Source organism: Anas acuta, chromosome 19 (assembly GCF_963932015.1).
Source record: "Anas acuta chromosome 19, bAnaAcu1.1, whole genome shotgun sequence".
NCBI classification, from domain to species: domain Eukaryota; kingdom Metazoa; phylum Chordata; class Aves; order Anseriformes; family Anatidae; genus Anas; species Anas acuta.
Window position 1 is genome coordinate 9075590 of NC_088997.1, and position 22007 is coordinate 9097596.

The 22007-nt window shown below is 43.1% G+C and overlaps 1 long non-coding RNA gene across 2 annotated transcripts in view; it reads left to right on the top strand.

The window, feature by feature from the left end:
- LOC137842247 (uncharacterized) overlaps positions 1 to 19635 on the top strand; it is a 46968-nt gene extending 27333 nt beyond the window's left edge. For both annotated transcript variants that reach the window (XR_011088977.1, XR_011088978.1), the window contains 4 exons: positions 412 to 578; positions 850 to 1022; positions 19157 to 19277; positions 19525 to 19635. This is a non-coding gene — a long non-coding RNA (uncharacterized lncRNA). The remainder of the gene's footprint in view (positions 1 to 411; positions 579 to 849; positions 1023 to 19156; positions 19278 to 19524) is intronic.
- Positions 19636 to 22007: the final 2372 nt, after the last annotated feature.

The window sequence follows — 22007 nt, forward strand, 5'->3', positions numbered from 1 at the left end:
AAAATCATTCCGTCCCAGAAGGTCAACCGGCTGCTGACTCGGAGGCCGAGCTCTGCTAAGGGGGGCCCTTCTCAAAAGCTATCTCTGAGTCTGTCACAGCCTCTAGCCACAGAACTTCTGATCCAGGCACTAGACTCTTCCCAGTATTATTTTTTCAATATTTTTTCTTTTGGATATGGCTTTTATTAAAATGAGGATCATTTTCCAGTTTCAAGCGGTACCCGTGGATTTAGATAGGAATGTGTTCGAAGCTCTGAGAGGCTTTGTTCTGAGTCTTCATCAAAATCATGTTCCAAACTAAACAATTAGTTCTAAATCTGAACATCAGTTTTGTACAGCCTCTAGAAAACATAAACAGTGTAAAATGCTGTGCTACAATTTATCTTGATTGCCTCTTTTGCTTCTGCTCAGAAACTTACTCTGTTGGGATGTCCTGTGCAAGAAGATTTGTCAGAGATACCAGCCCAAGCCATGCTCTGCCAGGCCTGGTAGCAAAGCTGACAAAGGCTCGCAAGCAGGGTAGAAAAGAGGAGGCATCGTGTGACTCTGCAGGGCTTTAAACAGCAATCTCTGTGATGGTAGGAAAACCCATGTGCAAATCTCAGTAACAGTTTAGATGATAAATTCGGACCAAGACAAGGTTCCTAAGTAGAACTTGTGTATTTTACTTGACTGGCTGGCATGCTTGAGGCATGTAAGCCTACTTGAATTCTGAAATAAAAGCAGCATGCTTTGAAACAAAATAGAACTGAAGAAGAATTGTGCAGTGCAGAAGTGTAAGATATCACCTCTACATCTGCATCCCAGCTTAACTTTTCTCTATGTATTCTTGCTTTCCTGTTGTGGCAGCCCTGAGAGAGGTTACACGAGAAGCTCTGAATACCTGTGGTCCAGCAGAAGGCATTTCTGAGGGACTAAGCGGCTCAGGCCAGTGGATAGCAGTATTATGCCTGCTACAAGAAGGCACCAGTGGAGAGCTCTGAGCCTGGAGGTGAGCCTGAGCAGTCCAAGACAAATAGACGGTGAGTGTGCCTGAGCAACAGCCTTGAACCCACATGGCAGGGTGGCTGGAAACCTGTGGGGGCGTGGGGCGGATTACATTACATTGCAATTACCATTTCTCACAGCAGCCTTACTTCTGTCTGCACATTTCATTTGCTCCAAACACTTCCACAGCAAGGGTTGAAAGATACGCCTGCTCATTGTACCAGAAGGGAAGTGCTGTCCTCAGTTACTCTATGTGCATGTGCTGCACAGAAAAAGGTTAAAAGATAATGTGAAAGATCAGACAGGAGTCCAGCACTTTTGAGCCTCTTTGGGACAGTGTCTGAGCTCTGTATTAGAAGAGTTTCTTGTTCCTGAGGTCACAGTATGAATAAGAACAGCATAAAGAGGAGTGATGAATAGCAGAAATGGAGGCAGGCACTGCATGTTATGATCATGCTTAAAACTAAGCTTACTATTGTTGTGTAGCTAAGATCCAAGCAATTGTGATTTTTCAATTTGTGTGATCTTCCTCTGTGTGGCTCTGTGAATAAAATACGGTTTATATGAGAGAGAGGAATTGCACATAGATAATTCAAACTATTTTGTCCCACTTGAACTTAGTAGACCAAAACCATGCCATGTCTCATCAGCTGTCAAGGTTCAGTAGTGGGGTACTCAAGACAACAACAGTGAAGATCCCATATAGCAATCATTGCAGCAAAAACCTTAAAAGGTCTTAAAATCATAAAGAGAGGTTTGGTCCTCATGTGATCTGTGATTCAAGCCTGTTAATAATAATCAGCAATAAAATTTAAGAAAGGAAGATTTCTGTAAAACTAGGGAGTGTCACCTGTTGGAAGGATTGCTTTGGTTTTGCAAAATTTCTAGGAAAAACTGTAAGGTAGATTTACAGCTGAGTTGATACAGGTTGCACTTCATGTTACCGTACAGGTTGCAGAGTCTGGCTGGGTTCTTGCTCAATTTTTCTTCTTTTGCAAGTACTGCACAAACGAGAATGCTTTTGGCTTTGCATAATCAGTTAGGTTTTTACTGACCAAACCAGTACGTACATTCTCCTGTCCCCAGTTCCTTGGAAGAACAGCAGTGCAGGGGTTCCAGGAAGACTGTCCCAGCATTGATCCTTTTTCCAAAGGAGAAACATCTCTGTTCACGATTTCAGTGCCAGAAGTCACAAAGGGCCATTCTGAGGGTGGTAAGGCATTGTCACTGAGCTGCAGTGCCAGTTCTGTGTGCAGACTTGGTATATTGCTGCTGTTGAGATTCCCTAATGCTAATCTCACACGCTGTGATACTCATGCCAGCCTGCTATAGGATGGGCTTCTGAATGTCTTTAATTGGTGGGAACACAGAGGTCCATTGTCTGCTTGTCTGCTATGTGTGTGGCTTGCCAGCTGGCTTATTCTTTTATGTTTGTATTGCTCCTTGCTTGCAACTTGGCATGGTTTTTGAGGGTGGTTTTTTTTTTTTTGATGTTGCTTGCAAGGCAGATATATTTTCTTCCCCTTGTAAGCTATGGAAAAACCTAAAGCTTCTTTAAAAAAAAATAAAAAATTAAAGCAATTCAGCTTTTTGAAAACGCATAATTGAAGAGCTCTGAAATAATTGGCTTATTATAGTGCACCCGTAAAAATGAATTTGCATCTCATTTATGAACTATTAGATTCCCTATTACATGAGACTGATTGTTCTTAATGTGACTTGCATGTAATTTAGCATTCTTTACTCAAATACTTTGTAGCTAAACACTGGGGGAGGGAAGTTCATTCCAAAATCATGGTGCTAGATCTTAGATTATGGAGCATTCACAAACTGGATTCTGCATGTTGTGCTCTCAGCCTGCCGTTTGCCTCTATATTTCCATCCCAGCTATGCACTGTGCTGCAGAAGCCTAAAACTAATAAACTAATTTTTTCCTTACTGCTTCTTCACTGGTAAGGCCTGGTCATGCTGCCGTGAGGGGTGTGATTACTGAAGGTAGGTGTGAGCTGCAAGTAGCCAGGTAGTTGCCTGGTGCCATGGATGCACTTCTGCTCGCCCCTCAGTGTGACAGTGCCCCAGGCTTGTTTAGCCTAAGGGGTCTGTCTGAAGTCTGCTCTCCTGGACTTAAGGAGACCTTGGCCTTTTCCACGATCTGCTTGGGAGAGTCCTGTAGGATAAGGCCCTGGAGGGAAGAAGGGGCCCAAGACAGTTGGTTAATATTCCAGGATTACCTTGTCTAAGCTCGTGAGTGATGCATCTCAACAAAGAGGAAGTCAAAGCAAAAATGCCAGGAGGTCTGCATGGCTGAACAGGGAGCAAACTCAAGGCCAAACCATCAGAAAAAGGAAGCCTGCAGAGGGTGGAAGCAAGGACAGACAATCTGTGAGGAATACGGAGATACTGTCAGAGCATTCAGGGATGGAGTAGGGAAAGCCCAGATGGAATTGGATCTGGCCAGGGATGTCAAGAGCAACAAGATGGGCTTCTGCAAGTGCATCAGTGACAAAACACTAAAGAAATTGTGGGCCTGGTGCTGAATGAAATGGGAGACCTGGTTACCCAGGACAGTGAAATGGCCAAGGTACTGAATGCATTTTTTGCATACCTTTTACCAGGTAGAGTGGCCTTCAGGAATCCCAGGTCCTAGAGACTAGGCTGAAAGGCTGGAGCAAGGAAGATGTACCTTTGGTGGAAGAGGATCAGGTCAGGGAATACTTAACTAAACTGCACATGTGTAAGTTCATGGGCCACGATGGGATGTACCCACAGGTTCCGAGGGAGTTGGCAGGTGATTGCAAGGCCACTCTGTAATCTTTGGTCAGTTGTGGCACTGGGAGAGGTGCTCAAGGACTGGAGGGAAGCACGCGTCCCTCCTGTATTCAGGAAGGGCAAGAAGGACACAGGGAAGTACAAGCTGGTCAGCCTCATCTTGATCCCTGGGAAGGTGGTGGAACAGCTCATCCTGGAAACTACTTCCAGACACGTGAAGTAGATCATCAGTAGTCAGTGTGGATTCACTGAGAGGAAGCCACGCCTGATGAGCTTCCATAATGAAGTCACCAGCACAATGGATGAATGGGGAGCAGAGCAGTGGATATTGACTCCTGTACTACAGGAAAGAGAAGAGAAGCTGTTGAAGCCTGGGCTGGATGAGCTGTCTGTGCAGTGGATCAAAAACTGGCTGAATGGCCAGGCCCATAGAGTAGTGGTCAGTGGTGCCAAGTCCAGTTGGAGTAAGGAGTGGAGTACCCCAGGAGGTCAGTACTAGGTCCAGTGCTGTAATGTCTTCATTAATGCTCTGGACAGTGGGGACAGAGTGCACCCTCAGGACATTCCCAGATGTCACGAAACTGGGAGGAGTAGCTGACTGCCCAGAGGGCTGCACAGCCATTAGGAGGGACCTCGACAGGCTGGAGGGGGGCTGATGGAAAGCTCGTGCAGTGCAGAGCCCTGCCCTGGGGAGGAACAGCCCCAGGCACCTGGACGTGCTGGGCGCTACCCAGCTGGAAAGCAGCTCTGCAGAAAAGGTGCTGGGACTCCTAGTGGACACCAAGTTGACCACGAGTCAGCGGTGTGCCCTTGCCACTAAAAGGCTAATGAAGTTCTTGGCTACATTAGGCCTGGTATCGCCAGCAGGACAAGAAAAGCAATGCTTTGCCTTTATTCAGCATTGGTGAGGCAGGTTGGAGACCTGACCTGTGTCAAGTTTCAGAATGCCCCCCAGTACAAGAGAGACGTGGAAATACTGGAAAGAGTCCAATGAAAGGCATCCAAGATGGTGAAGGGACTGGAGCACCTCTCCTCTGAGGAGAGGGTGAGAGCTGGGACTGCTCAGCCTGGAGAAGAGGAGGCTCAGGGGGACCTCATCGATGTCCATAAATACCTGAAGGGACAGTGCGAAGAGAACAGAGCTAGGCTCTGTGCAGTCTCCTCCTTGGAGATCTTCAGAAGCCACCTGGAGGTGGGCCTGGGCACCCTGCTCTGCGCAGTGCTGCTGGAGCAGGGCTGGGCCAGAAGGACCCAGAGGTCCCTGCCAGTCTCAGCCATTCCGTGTTCCTGTGCCAGGGACATGAGCTGCAGCTGACAGCATGTCTGCAGCACAAGCGCAGTGCTTGGATCATGTCTGGAGTCCCCCTGTAAGGCAGTTGGGTGGCTCATTCCCAGAGCTCAACCGTGCCACCCGCAGTGGATTTGGTGGTGGTTGTGAGAGCAGTGCCTGACCTCAGTACCGGTGTGCTGCTCCTGGAGGTAACGTGCCTGGCAGAGGGCTGTAGGTGCTGCAGGTGTTCCTAATGGAGCTGCCCTGGTGGTCATGATCTGTGGGGTGTCTTGGAGGATTTGTAAGTGAATGCTTTCCAGCTGGTGGGCTGGGCAATCTGCATGTATCAAGGTGTTGGAAACAGCCATCTGTTATGCTACCAAAAGCTCTGTTCTACCAGAAACGGGATGCAAACACTACCAGAAACCATCACCTCCCCCGTATCCTTCTGTCGGCCTTTCCTGTGTGTCACCATTAGTCTGGGCAAAGTTTAGGCGTTAGTGTAGGCAAATGTTATTGCAAAGTCCAGACCTGATTCCCTTTACTGCATTTCAAACTGCAGGATAGGAAAAGAAACTCAATTGTTTAAGTTTCTGCAGAATTAATGAGCTGTAATTTCAGAACATCTTATTTACTATAGCTAGCAAAAGGCTAAAGAAAAGATGTACCTAAGTGCTCTCCAACAGACAGAAAAATGGAATGGTTTAGAGGGCTAAGATACTAATGTTAATCCCTCTTTGGACACAGGCAATTAAGAAAATATTGCTGCTAAGTGTTGAGCAGCAACAGGTATAGCAAGCCCTGGGGTCATTGGTTTGAGTGTCAGAGGCTTCAAAAATGGGATAATTCTGCATGCATTTTTTTTGGAAGCATGTGGAGAAGTGAGCTTTTAATTGATCACTTTGTTTAGCTGATGGAACATGTGGTTTAATCCAGGGCATAATCCTGCTGCTCCAGTTGGTTATGGGGCAGTGGGTAAGTGTTGCATGGAGTGAGGTGAGGGGAAGGGGAGCTGGACTGAAAAATTACAGAAGGACCTTATGCTCTCTCAGGCAAAGTAAACTGCATACAAACCCATTGACTTGGGTAACCAGCAACAGTGAGAGTAGGTACGTGTCAGTGGCATCCTTTGTGTTTCATTTGCCTTTCTTGACTGTGAACACTCTCAGAACTGCAGGTGAGCAGCACAACACTTATGTAGAAGGACCTATGACACCAAACAGCCAGGGAAGCATGATTTGTCCCTGTAGCCCCCTTCTCCTCTTGCACTGATTTATAACAGAGTTTTAACTTGGCCTCAGAAACGTGGAGGTACTGCACCTTTAAAAGCTACCATTTCACACAGGAAATTATTCCCTTTCTGCATTAGGGCAGATGAGAAAAGTGTCAGTGCTGGTTCTGGGCGTTTCTGGGCTGCCACTCACTGTTAGGGGAACAATGCCTCCAAGTCTGAGTCGAGCCTGAGTTTGGGGCTGAAGGTAAGGAAGCACATGGCAGGCACACTGCAGAAACAGAGGCTCTGCAGCTCAGCAGGTCAGGCGATAGCCTGCTGCAGCTGCTCTGTTAGCATATTTCTTCCTCTCCATCCCTTGCACTGCACAGCAGACTTTGTTATTGTTTTGCTTAGAGGTCCTTTTACACCTCAGAGTCTGCAAAGGGTTGTAATAGAGATTCAGAGTTCAGGGGTTAAGCAGAATTGATCTGTTAGCTTTTCCAGGACGGGTGCTCTGCTGCCCTGGCCTTTGAAGGATAAATGTCTTATTCAGACAAATCCACACCGCTTTTCAGAGCGACTTAGTTTGCTGCACAGCTGTTGTCAGGGAGCATGGCTGGTGCCTACATTACTGGTGGAAGGCAGCAGGGAACGGGCTTCTGGCTTCTTTTGGGGAGGAAGGGAGAAACATGCATTTTCAAAGCAGCTTGTTGTTTAGCAAATGTCTGTTTTTAATTCCCAAATAAACACATTTTCAGTCTGTTCCCATGTTGGAACGTGGATTCTGGGCACCATTTAAAAGGTTCCTTTCAGCTTACGCTAGTTGGCAATCAAAAGCACCCATCAGCCTGGATCAAAAATTGGAAGTCTCGGCTTGGGCTAAAACTTGCAGTTGCAAGTAAAGAAAGAAGCAGTACAGAGGTGAGGCTGTAATATTTACCCCACATTTTCTTTTTTTTTTTTTTTTTTTCTATTTTTTTTTTTAAATAAGCATATTTTATGAAGAAGGCTTAATTTCTCCCACCAGAGTTGAAGGTTGTGTCTGATGACACTTGCTTGAAATGGAGGGAAGAAGGAGCTGGGAGAAAGGTTGTCCTCACACAACAGAGGTACAGAAATTCTGTGGCTTTGCCAGTGGCACAGGAAATCTGCAGGAAGCTGAGAACTGGATCCTGGAGTTGCACATAGCTCTTGTCTCCTGGAAGCAGCACTGCTGCTTGTTTACAAGTATTTTTCTTTTTAAGGACACACCATGGTTATTAATAAGGTAAATTAAAAGGGCAAAAGTCGTAGAGAGACAGCGGAGAGAAATCCTTACACCTGTTACCGTGTTCATTACTCGCCACTGTTTGTGTTTTTTCACTGCCACAGATCACAATGCAGACATAATGCTAATTATCCGTGCAGGAGGTCGTTTTTGCATGCTAAAGGAAAACACTGGTATGTCTTGCTAATTTGATTTTAATATCTGTGCCACGCTATTGTTTGGCCTAGAAATTAGATTGCTTTTTACTAATATAATTGGCTAATTAAAACATCTTCTTCTCTAGGAGATGGGGAAGATACCCATGGTCCTTATGTGACTTGGGACATAATAAAGTAAACATGAGTCAGTTCCTAATCCAACAAGAGCTCATTTGGAGCACAAAGAAAGGAGAGTGCTTAATGCAATCTCCTTAACGAGCTTTTGAGATAATTTCGGGTCCAGTCTTCCACCTTTGTAGCAGAGATAGAAACACTTGGAACTTCGAAGAGTGGCACTGCAGGACTGCTGTGGCAACCAATACCTGACTACCATCAATGTCATGTATTTGCAATATTCTGTATTTTTAGTCATTGTAAGCTTCCTATGTGGGGCTAGTTCTGAGATGTAAAGCAATAGAAAAGAACAAAGTTGCACCAAAACATGCTCCTTCTCCCAGCAAAGAACAGAGCTGGCTTTGCAACCTGATGCTCAAATCTTGCTATTTCCTTGCTGTAAGCACTTACCACCAGGTCTGAGTCCCTGGAAGGGAAATTACCATGGGTCAAGCCACTGCTTTCCTCTCTCCCTCGGTTCAGAAGTGATGTGGGGTAGACAGGTGAGGAGGGGACAAATGTTAACCTCTGCCAAGAGAGTGGAAATGGAAGAGAGCGGGAAATAACTTCCAATAAGCAGATTGCTCTCCTGTCTTGGATGCCAGCTGTGATAGTTACAGCCTCTTTCCCCAGGACACTCATTGGATTCCACATTAATACAGCACCCTTCAGACAGGGCTCAAGGAAAAATCACAATCCATCTCTGAGTCTGGAAAGAGTTTTAGAGACTTATGCTAATCATATTTAATTTGTATGTGCAAATGATTTTAACTAAATGTAGGCTTCCCTTAGTATCTTCAATTAAAAGCGCTGGATGTGCTCCAAAGTTGCAAATTCCTTCACTAAGCCAGTAGGGAATGATAATGAATTATTGCTAATATAGCCATAAAGCTTTTATTTGCATAAGTAATATGAAGCTAATGTGTGGATAAAATTAAACTTTAAAAATGAAATATTATTAAAACAAAACTGTTAATGAATTTGGACACATTACTGAGCAGGTATATTTGGCAGCTGGCTAGAACAGATAATTCTAATAGAAGTCTAGTTGAATCAAAATCAATATTGAACATTACATAACACGTTGGAGATAGTTTAGCAAGTTATATGTGCTCATCTTCTCAATTCTGATGTGCTTCATCATTGTTAGCTTTCACAATCTTGACTAAAACAAAAGAAGGTACGATAACGGAGGAAGGTGAAATGAATCTCTGAATTTGAGTATTTCATTCTCTCCTTACTGCTATAATTAGGTTGTCTGGAGAGAAAGTGCTCTGAATTCTCAGTAGTATGCAAGAGGACTTGAAGGTTGAAAGTCACGTTATAGGTAGGTGCTGGACTTGTGTCCTCCTTATACCAGCAGTATTGGTATTGTATTAATGATATTACCAAGGCTTCACTTTATTCTTCTTGAAGTGTTCCACTAATCATTTTTTCACTCTTCCATATCACAGAAATCTTTCCTCAAAGTATTGTGGATGTTTTGGGCAGCAGCAGTTCAGGGGAATTACTCCAGACTAAAATAATCTCAAGAGCGGAACACGGTTAGATGAGAGAAATTATTCCAAAATAGTAAATTCTGCCTCTCTAAGAATGCTATGTGATGGATTATTTTGATCAGGTTTTTCTTTTCTGCCTCTATCACACATGAAATTGAATCTGAGCACCATCTCTCTGCTTTGTCACAGAGCACGGTAGGCATTTTATGGTGTCTCAACAAAACAATTGCAGAGTAATTGCTGAGATTGCCTGGCTAGGGGCTCTTAAATGCAAACATTGGACATGCCTCCATTTCACTCTTGTGCTCACCATTCTGCTGTCTTCTACGCACGTTCATTTCTGCTCATCTACACAGCTATGGCTTTACTCCTGATTATATCCAGGTGCTCCAGTGTGGAAAGGTTCAGTTACAGTTCCAATGTTAGGCTCTTTTGCTGCCTTTTTTCTATAAAGCAATGTATGCAAAACTGTATAAAGCACCCCATAGATGTTTTATCATGGTATCCCAAATCTACTCCCTTCTGGGGCTCGACATGGACCATATTGTGAGCCTCTACTTTTTCTGGCACGCAGACCCCATTGAGACAACTTGGAGTTGCTGCATGTCTCAACTAGCAGAGAAAGAAGCGTTTTGTGGGCCAGAGGTTTCACTATCATGACTGAGAAATGAATTCATGTTCTCTTTTGCACAGGAGGATTCCGTACTTCACCTTTTTGTAGAGGCCAAAACGCTGACACCTGAAAAGATGAAAGTTGTCAGCTCTCAGCTGGTGTTTTTTCCGAAGTGGAAGGGCCTGTGTTGATTTCAACCATCTAAGAATTTGTCCATATCTGTGTTCTTTCAGAGAAAGCATTTCAGAAATAACCTAGGGAAGTTGTTGCATTTCTGTGGGGCTTGCATACCTGACCTACATACACAGCTTTGAAAATTCAAGTCCTTAGGAACTAAGGTTGAATTCAGTGTTGCTTTTTGATGCAGAAAGGCCCGTTAGGTTTTTCTTTATTTTTTGCCAATTTTACATAAGGATGTTTTGGTGGACAAAAAATTGGGAGATATTTCTCCCTGTGTTTAATTTCAGTTACTTTATTATTTTTTTTTGATAGGAATAAGTTAGTTCCTGTTACATTCTAAGAACAGAGGATGTGTCTGTTGAAGCTATAAGCTGACCTGGACCTGGATAGAGTGGTGAATCAAACTGGCTCTTCTGTCATTTATAGTTTGACTCTTACATGTACGTTGATCTTACCACAGTGGGATACTGGCATATTTTGTGTCCCAAAGAAGAGTCTGATACTTGGGATATCAAGAATCTTCTACCATTTTGCAGATGTATTTCCCATTTTTGCACATAAGTATATTATGTTTAGCTTTATCTATTTTTTTGCACGTAACTTTCAAAACATGTGAGTTATACCTTTTCTTATTCGTAATGTAATTGTCTCCTAACTCAGTGATGAAGGGGAAAGGTAATAGGAAGTTGGCTGTATTAATCTTAAGTATGCTGTGTTCTGTAAGGCTATGCACACTTGGTCTGTGTACCACAGAGCAGGTCTGTGTACCACAGGTTGCAGGGTTTCTGGGAGGTGATGAACTTTGCCCGTGGCTTGTTCCATCAGGTTGTGATACCTCAGAGGTTTCCATGTGGGTGTCTGCGCTGGCACAGCTCCCCCTGCCTCTCGCCTGGCAGGGCTGAACTGGTGCTGGGTCAGCCAGCAAGCTGAAGGGCTTGATGTGAAGGGAAAGGAGCCAGTAGGAGCTGCTGACACCGGCCCTGCCTCTTCCCTGGGACCCGGCCTTGAGCCTGGCCCAGACTGGGCTCTGTGCTGGTAAGATGCACACAGACCTCTCTCCTCTCCCACTTCACTCCCTGAGCTCCCCAGGAGGCTGTACCATGAGTCTTATGGGTCTTGTCTGTTTTAAGTTCTTGATACAGTCAGATCCTGAATTACCAGGTAGCTTAATTTTTGCACATGTGCATGTGAACATCTAAATTTAGTAAGTAACTCATTCTGTTCATTGGAGACTATAGGAATAAACAGGGAGCATTGGGGATAAACCCAAAGCTTGTGGGACAGGAGGCGTTTCTGATTCCTTCACTGAAATGCACCTGTGCTCACTTGACCCGGTGGAAAATTTGGTGTTCAGAGCATGAAACCCCTAAACAGATGAAGAGGAAGATTCCGGCCCTGCCTTTTACATTTCTGATTCAGCAAGAGCTGAGTGGATTTAAATTATGCTTTTGATAAACAGGGAAGCCCAAACCTTGTCTCTCTGCTGATATGTCAAATGTCGAATTTCACCCCTGTGCAATTGGAAACGCTGACTTATTAAACCTTGGAAATTGGGCTTGATAATGGAAACAGCAACTTAGCGAACCTTAATTATTATTGCAGCCTTGTCCATGGCCTGCCTTTCTGCACACAGGAAGAATTCAGTATAGAGGGTGAGCACAGTAGGAGCAATTTGTCCTGAATGCTGCTCGTTGTGAACGTGGGCGTTCTCCGTTCTGGCCACCTGGCTCAGTCACCCTGCGAAGTTACTGAACCCAGTGGGGGCTGCGTTGGCGCTAAGATAGTGAAAAAGAAGCGACTATTAGCCTTTTTTTGTACCCTGTTTTGAAGAGTCGGTTTCAATATCTGAGTGGAAATGTGTCTGCTGCACTGCTTTGTTATTAAGATAGCTCAGGAAGATTTGACAGAGTGGTGTTAAAAAGTTAAATCACAAATGACTGTTCAGAGGTGAGTTTACTCAATTCTGCTTTCATTCACTCCTGCTCCTCAGTTTTAGAAGTATTTCAATACTGAAATATATCTCATCATTTTCAAATGCTTAGAAGACAAGGCCAATGTTTCATCAATTTATGTATGTCTCAAATGGCCTTTCTATCCAAGAGTGTGCTTGAAACTGGATTATAGGCATAAAAAGATGAATAGAATTGTAGTGATTTGCTTTAAAAGAGCACTAAGATTTGGGGTGTACGATGAAAGCCAGCTATAGCCTAAGCGTTTTTCTCCTGTGTTGCTTTTTCAAAAGAGTAGAGTGGCAAAATCAAAAGAGATGGCAAGGATATGTTTTATATTACTGTACAAAAGCAAACAGATGGTTTACTTTTTCTCCTTTTTTTAAATATGTAGCTACTGCATTCTCCTGTTATCTCTTGGAATGCTTTCAGATATCAATTTAGTTTGCAAAACGGAGTTGATTGAATAACAGGTTTATCACAATTTCAAATCAATTAGAAATACTGCTCGCCAGAGGAGGAGATGGTTTACCTAAATGTCAATAATAAAATTGTATAAGCCATGAATTACTTCGGACTATTGAGCATTATTACATTTCTCTGTTACAGGGACAGTTCTGCTGCTATTAGTTGGCAGGAGCTGCTGGAGATGGGCAGGCTGGTTTATGAGCAGATGTAAAGCAGCTCTCAGGGTCCTGCGCGGGAGTTTTGCTGCCTCTTGGTGCCGGTGTGAGCGGTTCCCTCCCATCGGCTGCTCCCAGCCTTCGGTCTGTTCCTCCTCTCCGTCCTGCTCAGCACTTGCTGCTGGAAGGACAGACATAAGGGCCTTGCTCTGGGCTGCAGCTGGCGGTGTTCAGTGTATGATTATCACTTCTTTTTAGTGGTATGGTGTTTTTATTTTTTTGTATTTTGTATATTTTTTGTATTTTTACTTCGTGCGTTATTTTCTCTTGCACATCAAGAAGCAGGAGATACGGACAGATAGATGCTTTTGTATTGTGCCAGCTGTAACTAACTGTTCTGCCCAGGCCAGTTCCTTGTAACCTGGCTTGTCTCTCCTAATTATGTGTTTCATACAGTATTTTGTACAAGTTCTCCTCAGGGAATAAAATTATTCCCGAGAATCTAATTTTTTAGAGAAGGAGATTGAAAGAGGTGATATATGTGAGTTTTAAAAACTGAGATGAAATGCAGCATTATCAGTATCCTTCTTAGAAGAGTGTTGATTTTTATCATTTAATCTGTTATTAGTTGAAAACATGATTGTTTCCTTAATCTGCAGTACTTTGCCCATTGAGTCCCCCTGACACAAAAGCACTTGCTTAAACGTCTTGCTGTTTGATGAAGCAACACTTCAGCAGCTACTCCCATGGGAATTTGCTGACCTCAGAGTCACTGCATGGGGTGCTGGCATTTCTGCCAGGGCACGCGTGTGCTCTGGGAACGTGTTGGGTCCATGCAAGAGAGGACTTGGTACACGACAGCAGCACACGCAGCTCGTGCATTGTGCTACAGCACATGTTCTGGGGATACCTGAGAACTTGTAATTTGCAGGTTGCCTGGCAGCTGGCTCGGGGAGGTTTAAGCTCTAGCACGCTGGCTTGCTGTTAGCAGTGAAGTGCTGGGGTAAATTTACGCGTTGCTTGAGAAAATTTGCAAATAGTTGTGTGCTGTCTCCTTGTCCTTCAGTGGAATCTGAAATGGAGCTGAGGTATGTGAACTGGGCCCAGCTTTGCATCCAGGAAATGAGCGTTGAGATGAACATCGGGATAGCGTGTGGAGAGCACATCCCAAGCTGTGAAGCCCCTTACTGTTGAGACAGGTTGGCAGCATTACAGCACTTAGGCTCAGTTGAACCCTGAACCAAATTCAAATGTTTTTGCATTGTATGTTTGCAGTTTTATTCCAGTGTCTGCTTCACAGATTGCAGAGGTGCAGATTTCTAGTTCAGAGATAGGGCAGAAGTTTTTCACCCTTAAGGAACCAGCTCCTCTCACCTCTCTCAACAGTAGCAGTAGGAAAACCACTGGAAAGTGTTTCAAGATGCTGAGTCTTGATACAGGTATTGCTCATGGGTACCTGGGAGATGTGCAGAGGTCCTTAAGTTCCTTGTGCTGTATTGCACAGGAGCGAGGTGCTCCCTGTCCATCTCCACGCCATCCTCCCAGGCTGTCAGTGGTGCTGGTCAGCTGACGGGGTTTGAATTGCATCCAGCTTGGCTTTGTCCTGCAGTCAGAGCTGCATACCTGTGGATAACCAGATTGAAAGGTGCTGCTTTTCTAGGGAAATACCTGTCTTGTGGTGAACTATACCCAGGACTTACTTCCTACACAGGCATCTTTAGTCGCAGCAAATCCGACGGGTTTTGAGTCCTACAGGGCAGACCAAGAGCAGGTGGGTTGAGCTAATTCGTCCATTTCTTACCTGTTGTTTTGTTCAGGGCTGTAATAACACATTATGGTATAATCCCCGCTGTGCAACTGGCCAAAATGATTTTGGTCTCAGACTAAAACTGGGAGCACTATTTATTTTTGTTACAGAGTTTAAGGTGCATCAACAGCTGCGACTGAGCTCAAAAGAAGCTTCCAGCGCTCATCAGTGTTGGATCGCAGAAAGCTGCTTTTGGCTAGGGCAGAAGGTAATTCCTGGCGTGGTCTCTGCAGTAACCTCCAACACCTCTGAGCTCAGCGAGGTCAGCCTGGGTCACTGCGCAGCTTTTAGGGTTGTTTTGGTTTGGTTTGTTTTTATTTGCTTCTGTTGGCATTGATCTCTGGAATACAGTAAAAATATTTGTTCAGCGGAGGCAGGGTGACAGATATCTCTTGTATGAAGAACTATTTGATGAGCTGTTAGTTTTGAGTGCCTTTCCTATTCATTGAACTAATTAGCTCTACAAATCTTACTGTCAACCAGTCATATAGCCACTTATTTATTTTCCCCTGTGCAGAATTTTTACTTTGCTGCATATACACAGAGCTATAAAACCAAATGCACCAAAAATTGTCTCTTAGTTGGATATAAATGGAAACAAAATGCGCTTGGAATTATTATTACATGTACCATTAATTTTTATTTGAACTGTCATATAAAAATGCCAAATGGCTTTCATTGTTTTTCACTGTTGCACTCATGTAAATGTAGAAAGGTTGTTGATATTTTTTATCTTTTAATGCTGTTTTACTGTCTTCAGGGAGGGAGTATGAAAATGGCTATGTCGAACTCAGGGGAGAACGGAGATTTTAACGCTTGCCAGGGTACCTGGCAGCTGCTGCTGTCACTGCTCGCAGCGTCTCTTTAGAGTTGTTGCTTGGTTTTAACCTCCTCTGGTGCCTTCTCCCCTTCCTGTAAGCTTAGCATTTTTGGCAGCCTTTTTTTACATCGTAGAGAGTGGAGGTAAGTGTTTGCTGCAGTTAAAGCATTTCAAGCTCATGAAAATGTGGCTGCTAAGATGGTCCTGAGCTGTGTTTAGTCCCGGTGAGTCTGGCTGACGCTGGCAGTGCTGGTGCAGAGGGCGTTATCATGGAAGGTACCTAGCACATGTACATGGGAATTGTGTGATTCCTGGCACAAATGCCTCTTGTGATTTGATCTGTGTGACATTTCTGATTTGGGACGGGATCACGTGGGCTCTGGAGACTCAGCAGAATTCGTCAGTAACCAGTGGTGCTCCTGGGGAGCTGTGAGGTGGGGCCTCGGCAGGGTGTGATCACCCTCAGAAACGTGGCCAGGTGCTGTCTGGCTGCACAGCTGCCCGCAGAAGTTGCCAGTAATTGCTGGAAGTTGTGCCGTGTAATGGCAACTGCAATTGTACTGCCTGTTGGGAAGGGATTTCCCATTTTGTAACCTGATGTATTTGAAGTCAGCAAAGCCAAGATTCCTCTTCTACAGATGCAGCAATGCCTATTTGTGAGCATGAAGTACACAGATTTTTGCCAATTACAAAGTTGTATGCCCCCCCTTCCCACCCTGCTTTTGGAAAATTGTAACTATACCTCATTTTGGAAGCAGATGGAAGTAATGGAGTTGTGTAGGATCAAGCATGAATTAAGCTGTATGAGAAAGGAAGCAAGCATTTACATTTTATTCTTTCCACTGAAGAAAGCCCAGCTCAAGTGAAGTGCAGGCAAACAGAGCATGTGTGGCCCAAAGGCAGTGAGTGGTGAAAGCATGGCTGTAAAATGGAGAACTGCTAAATAGAACTGCTCTAATTAGCTTCAGAGTGCTCTTACTTAACTATCAGAAATGTGTGGCCAATTTTGATGTGTGAACTTCAGAAAGGATGTTGGCAAAGTGGACAGGATTTGGAAAAGGTTTACAGGGAAGATTTGAAAATCCTGCCATCTGAAGAGAGGCTTAATCTCTTTCTCCTGTTTGAAAAGAAGAAAAGATGACTTGAGGAGGAGATCTGTGATAATAACAGCTCTTTTATCTCATGTTAGAAAGTACAAGAGCCCGTGTTTGGCAGCCGTAGCTACACGTGGTTAAGGCAGAGTTTTGTCTGTGGGTGTATTTGTCAGCTGGATCACCTTCAGTGTGCCGGGCACTGGCTGCTGCTTGAAGTCTGCGTGATCAAGGCAGAGTCCTCAGAACTGCAGATCTGATGATGTTCTGCAACAAATGCTCTGGTCTGTGTTAGACAAATCAGGTAATCATGGGGCAATGGGAAGAACAACATACCTAATTTTGGATGAAACTTGACAAGCCTGCAAATGTAGGTAAATGATGTGGCCACATCTGATACCTGTGGAAGATGCTCACCAAGACGGTGGCAATAAATAAGTAGGTGGGTGACCTGGAAAGTGGGAGGAGGACTTCAGGTGTACTTTTTCAGTCTGTTCTCTGTTGATTCACTTGGTGCATTATTAAATATTGGTGTGGCTGTGGTCACTTCATGGTTAGTGATGTTGATGCATCTCTTGATAGGATCTAACTGTCCTCACTATGCAGAAATCTCTCTCCTGTGGTGCTGAAGGCCTTCCTGGTCATCGTGAGAGCACAGTATTTACTTTGATTTTCTCTTTAAGCATCTTGTCCACACTGTTTCACCTGAAGCTTTCCTCGAAAGAAAACACTGTTACGGTACCAAACTCATCACAACTTCTGGAGTGAATAATAAGCAGCTTGCTGAGGTGGATGGAAAGGTTTTGAGTGATGTGGGCTTTCCATCAGACAAGTCAACCAAAATGATGTTCAGGGATATGCTTAAGGATTAGGAATTGGCTTTAAAGGGTCATATGTGCTGCATTAGAATAACGTGCATGGTAATGAGATTTGGTAAAATGGGGTTTATAATGGTTGAAGTTGGTATGGTTTTTAGTCTGTGGTACCTGTTCATCTGTGTTAATAGTGCATTTACAAAACCTACAGTAAAACAAACTATAAAAGATGTAACTCACTTGAATTATGCTTTGAAGTCAATTTCTGTGTATCCCATTTCAAGAAAGTGTTACACTGTGTTAAAAACCTAGGTCCCTACAGACTGTACCGCAGGGTGGCAGATCTTGGTGTTACCGTTTTTCAGATGTTTGTCAGTCACGCGAGTACCTCTGCTTATAGGAAATGGGGTGTTCAGTTTTATGCTTATAAGAGGGCTTTCAATTTTAATTCAGCTTACACCATCTGTAATATTTTCTTTAGTCCTGTCACATCGTTGTTGAGAGTATGCTTCAGTACAATTTTGAAACGTTTCTTTGCTGTCTTGGCAATACTAGAAGTGCTTTTCCATATCAGCAATGGTGCGTGAACACTGAAAACTCACTGGAGAATTGTGCTGTGTGTTGAGAGAGTCTAACTAAAAAAAGCAAATGCATAACTGGTGTTTAGAAAGTTACTATCTTAAAATTAAGAATTAGTCATCTTTGCAGTTTAATTTGAAGTCTTATAGTCAGGATTTCTCACATCGTGAAATTTCTGAACAAAAATATGTACTAAAAGAAATGACTACAGAACAAAGTCCTGGCATGACACTTACAGCACTCATCTGAGCATTGACCTGTCACCTTCCACCAGTATGTGAGCAGTGTTCGAAAGCTGGTGGATTTTTTCCAGGTTGGCAGAAGATACTCACACATTGAAACAACTTATTATTTATGTTTATCAGAAAAAAACTTACACTGAGGAAAGCCGAGGCTGTTTTTTATGTTGATATTTATCATTTAGCAGCTGTGGTAAAATTTGGGGAAGCAACAAATGTTCTTGGTGGAGGAACATCAGAGCAAATCTCCTTGTATTGCTGTGCCTGTTAACTCTGCAGGAGGAGGTGGAAAAACCTCCGGGCAGGCTGCACTGAGTACTGCATTTAAGAGGAGAGGGTTAAAAAAAAAAAAAAAAAAAAGCCTAGTAAAGTTTTTAGCAATTTTGGCTTGAAGGGTAATTTTCTTGTCAACTATATAATTAATGCACCATACATTACAGTAGCCCATTGTTATTCTAGAATGCCAGGATACATTTCAAACTGAATAGCTGTTTAACAAAACACTTGGCAGATTTATTACCCTTAGGTGATTCTGTCAGTCAGCATTTTCACACGTTTAGCCTGAAGTAGGCAGAATCAATTTTGGTATCTATTTAGTGAAATGCAGAGCTGTTTAAATTAAACCACACACACGTATGCACAGCCCCCTAGAAAATCAGGACTTGTATTGGATCTTCATCTATTAGCAGTGAAACAAGAATTACCCTTGCATGCTCTTTGTCTTTTTCTTCCACAGTCAAGGCATCGTCTGCCACTTCCAATATCTACAAAGAGGTATTTTGTGGTCATTTTCAGATAATGTCTTCAATGTTGTGCTTGTCTTTTTGTTGCTTTACAGAACACTTACTTGGCAGCTTCAGAAACTAAGGTTCAGCAATACCCGTGTACATAATGGGTATCCTTAAACAAGGAGATGTCATGTTGAATTTGCAGTTGCCAGTGCTGAAAAAAAAAAAAGAAAAAAAGAAGCAATTAATATTGGAAGGGAGGGTGTGGGGCCCTCTGAATTTAATAATTTCTCTTATGGTAGGCTCAGAACTTTTTCCAAAAGGGGTTGATTTAAGTTACTTGCTACAAAGTACTAGGATTTTCAAGGATGAAAATGCTTCATTTTTATTTTTCAGTAGCAGGAGATACAGACTACAAATAGGAACATCGTATAGCCCAGGTATGAAGATGGAGAATAAAGATGTTAGTTGAGAAACAAAAAATGCATGTTGCTTGTTTGAAGCAGCAAAACATCAGGTAATCATATTCTCATATTTTCATTGTTGAGGCACCACATTTTCCACTATTTTTAAATATCCTGAGAAATATTTTTGAACCTTTTTTTTTAAACTTAAAAATTAATTCATTCAGTATATATCCACTTTTTTTTTCATTGCTACATATTTCTTCTTTTGCTACTGTGCTTTCTAATATTCATTTATTTCTTTATTTTTATTTTGAAGCTACAAAATGCCAGAGCTGTAATTTCTTTCCTGTTTCACAGTAGGCATCTTTGGTGGAGGCTGAAAAGTCAGCAAAGAGCAAAGGCACGAGTCAGGGGAAGACTTAATTCTGACACCTCACCTGAACTGATCTTCTGTTAATAGGTTTAAAGTTAGGGAATTGAAATTAAAAAGAAATCAAGTAATTCCTTTCACAAACATTTACAGAGTTTTAAAATGCTTGTATTTCCATGTAAACCTTAAAGAAGAAAAAGATATGTTCATTGTATGGCAAAGCCTGAAGAGGAGGAAAAACATTTGAAATAAACATGAAAATCTTCAATGAGCTTTAAAAAAAACACAACCCTCAAGTTGGGCTCCCTGATACTGCACCTGCTGAACTGTCTGTAAGATCAAATTCACTTCGGAGAGAGACCAAGGTGCGTTAAGTAGGCCAGGTTTGTCACTGGGAGGTTGTTCAGACGTCAATCATTGTCACTTCTCACCCCAGCTGGTGGCAATCCATCTGCACTTGTCAGGCTGGGTGGTGGTTATATTCACTCGTGCATTAAGCTGGCACAGCCGTCCACTGTGGATCTGACAGTAGTACCAGACCTTCCCACAGGGAGAGGCTTCTCAAATATGACTAATTTGGATAGCTTTAATTAAAGAGCAGCACATAAATATGCACACACAGCAGTAAGCGGTGGACAGCTTCCTTGGGAGTTGATGAGAGGGTGGGAAGGAGGGGCTGTGAGCTTTGTGTCCCCGCTCCCTGTTGGTGCTGGGCGATGCAGCTCACTGCCTGATAACTTCCCCTGTAGCTCAAGGTGGTTGTTCTGCCCGTGGGCTGCAGGCTCTGTGCTTTGTGGCACAGGGAGCCAAGGCAGCAGCAGCAGCTGTTACAGAGCACTAGAAGATGAGGAGGCTCAGGGATCAATGAAATGTTTTATTATTCCAGTTGATGTCAGACCTCGCCATGCACGCTGCTGGTGTTAACAAAGGTTCCCTGGGAAACAGTTGGGATAACCCTCCAGTAACAAATAACTCACTCTCAAGTTACACTGAGCGATTGTGCTACCTGGTTTTGTCTTGCCATAGCAAGACAAAGCAACCAGCAGTGCTGCCTGTGATGAGGTTGAGTCCGGCCTTTTGTTGCAGACAGGATACTCCCTACTGAGTTAGGTAAATCCTAACCACGACAGGTTACTTTTTCACTCTAGTTTTCAAAGCAGCTTTGAATGTTGGTGCACTGTGCAGTGATATTAGGAAATGGCATTTTCCCAGGGCTTGTAAATGAACCCAAAGAAAGGATTTGACATTGCACAAATGCACAGTGAGAAAGGGTCTAAAAGTTAGCAATGCAAAGGCAGTGATGCCACCCTGCTGCTGCAGTGTAATACTTGTGGTGCAAGGCATTGTGAGGCCAAGGTTTTCCAGGTTTTACATAATTCCTGTAGGCTTTTTCACACTTGCTGGTGTGTCAGCAGCCCCTGCTAGGTGCAGAGATAAGCACTAGTTGCAGCAGTGCAGCAGTGTGTACTGACACTACTATTTAACAGTACAAGACCATGAGCAAAACATTTGAAGTTGTCTTTGTTTTGAGCAGGGAGTTGGCCGAGAGACCTCCAAAGGTCCCTTCCAACTTGAAGTTATTCTTTGATACCAGATTGTCTACAACAAAAGAAAGAAAATTGCAAGAAAGCTGGTCCAATGCCCTGGCATTTTTTCCAGTGAAAAAATAAATCTTACATTTTGTATGTATCTTGTTTTGTATTTTTATTTTGATTAATTGCTAATGGAATGATATGATTTTAATCTAGATCCATGTTGTTGCACTTTCCTGGATGGAAGAGTTTCCTAGAGACTTCTCAAAAAGACAGCAAAGGTATGGTTGTATTTGTCAGTCTTCTTGTAAAAGGCAGGCATATATATTGATCTAAATCTGTTCAGCTTTACCCACGATAAATGAACCCACTTTCTGCTCATTCAGTTGGCATTGCATAAGCAGATGAGCACTAAGCCATTTTTCCATATTGAAGAAAACTCACCAGGAGAACTAAGATGGCAAATTTATTTTTACATTACAATATCTGTGAATGTGGACTAGGAAGGACTTCTGTTGCTTTTAGTAAGCAGGATAAATCCCTTTTACTTGTATTTTATTTTATATGCTTCTACTTACTCTTTACCTCAAGGCATTCGTGATCCATCCTAAAGTATAAAATGATGGCTCAAAGTAAGGAAATAAAGTATCAGCCCCACGTTTGCTCTCTGACTATTCCCATGCAGGTGCTGGAATGAGTGCTCCCCATTCCTTGCAGAACATCTTTCTTATTTCACAAGCAGTGTCTTTGCTGTGGCATTGTCTGAGTTATTTTCATAATTCATAATTATCTTGGTTCTTAAAAATTTAGACATACATTTAAGAGCATGATCCAATCTTGCCTGATTGCCACCACATTGTGTTTGAAGTAATTACCATTCATTTGGCTTTTGAGGCTGTTGAATGAATTTTCCACATGAGATTCCTTAATTTGTACAT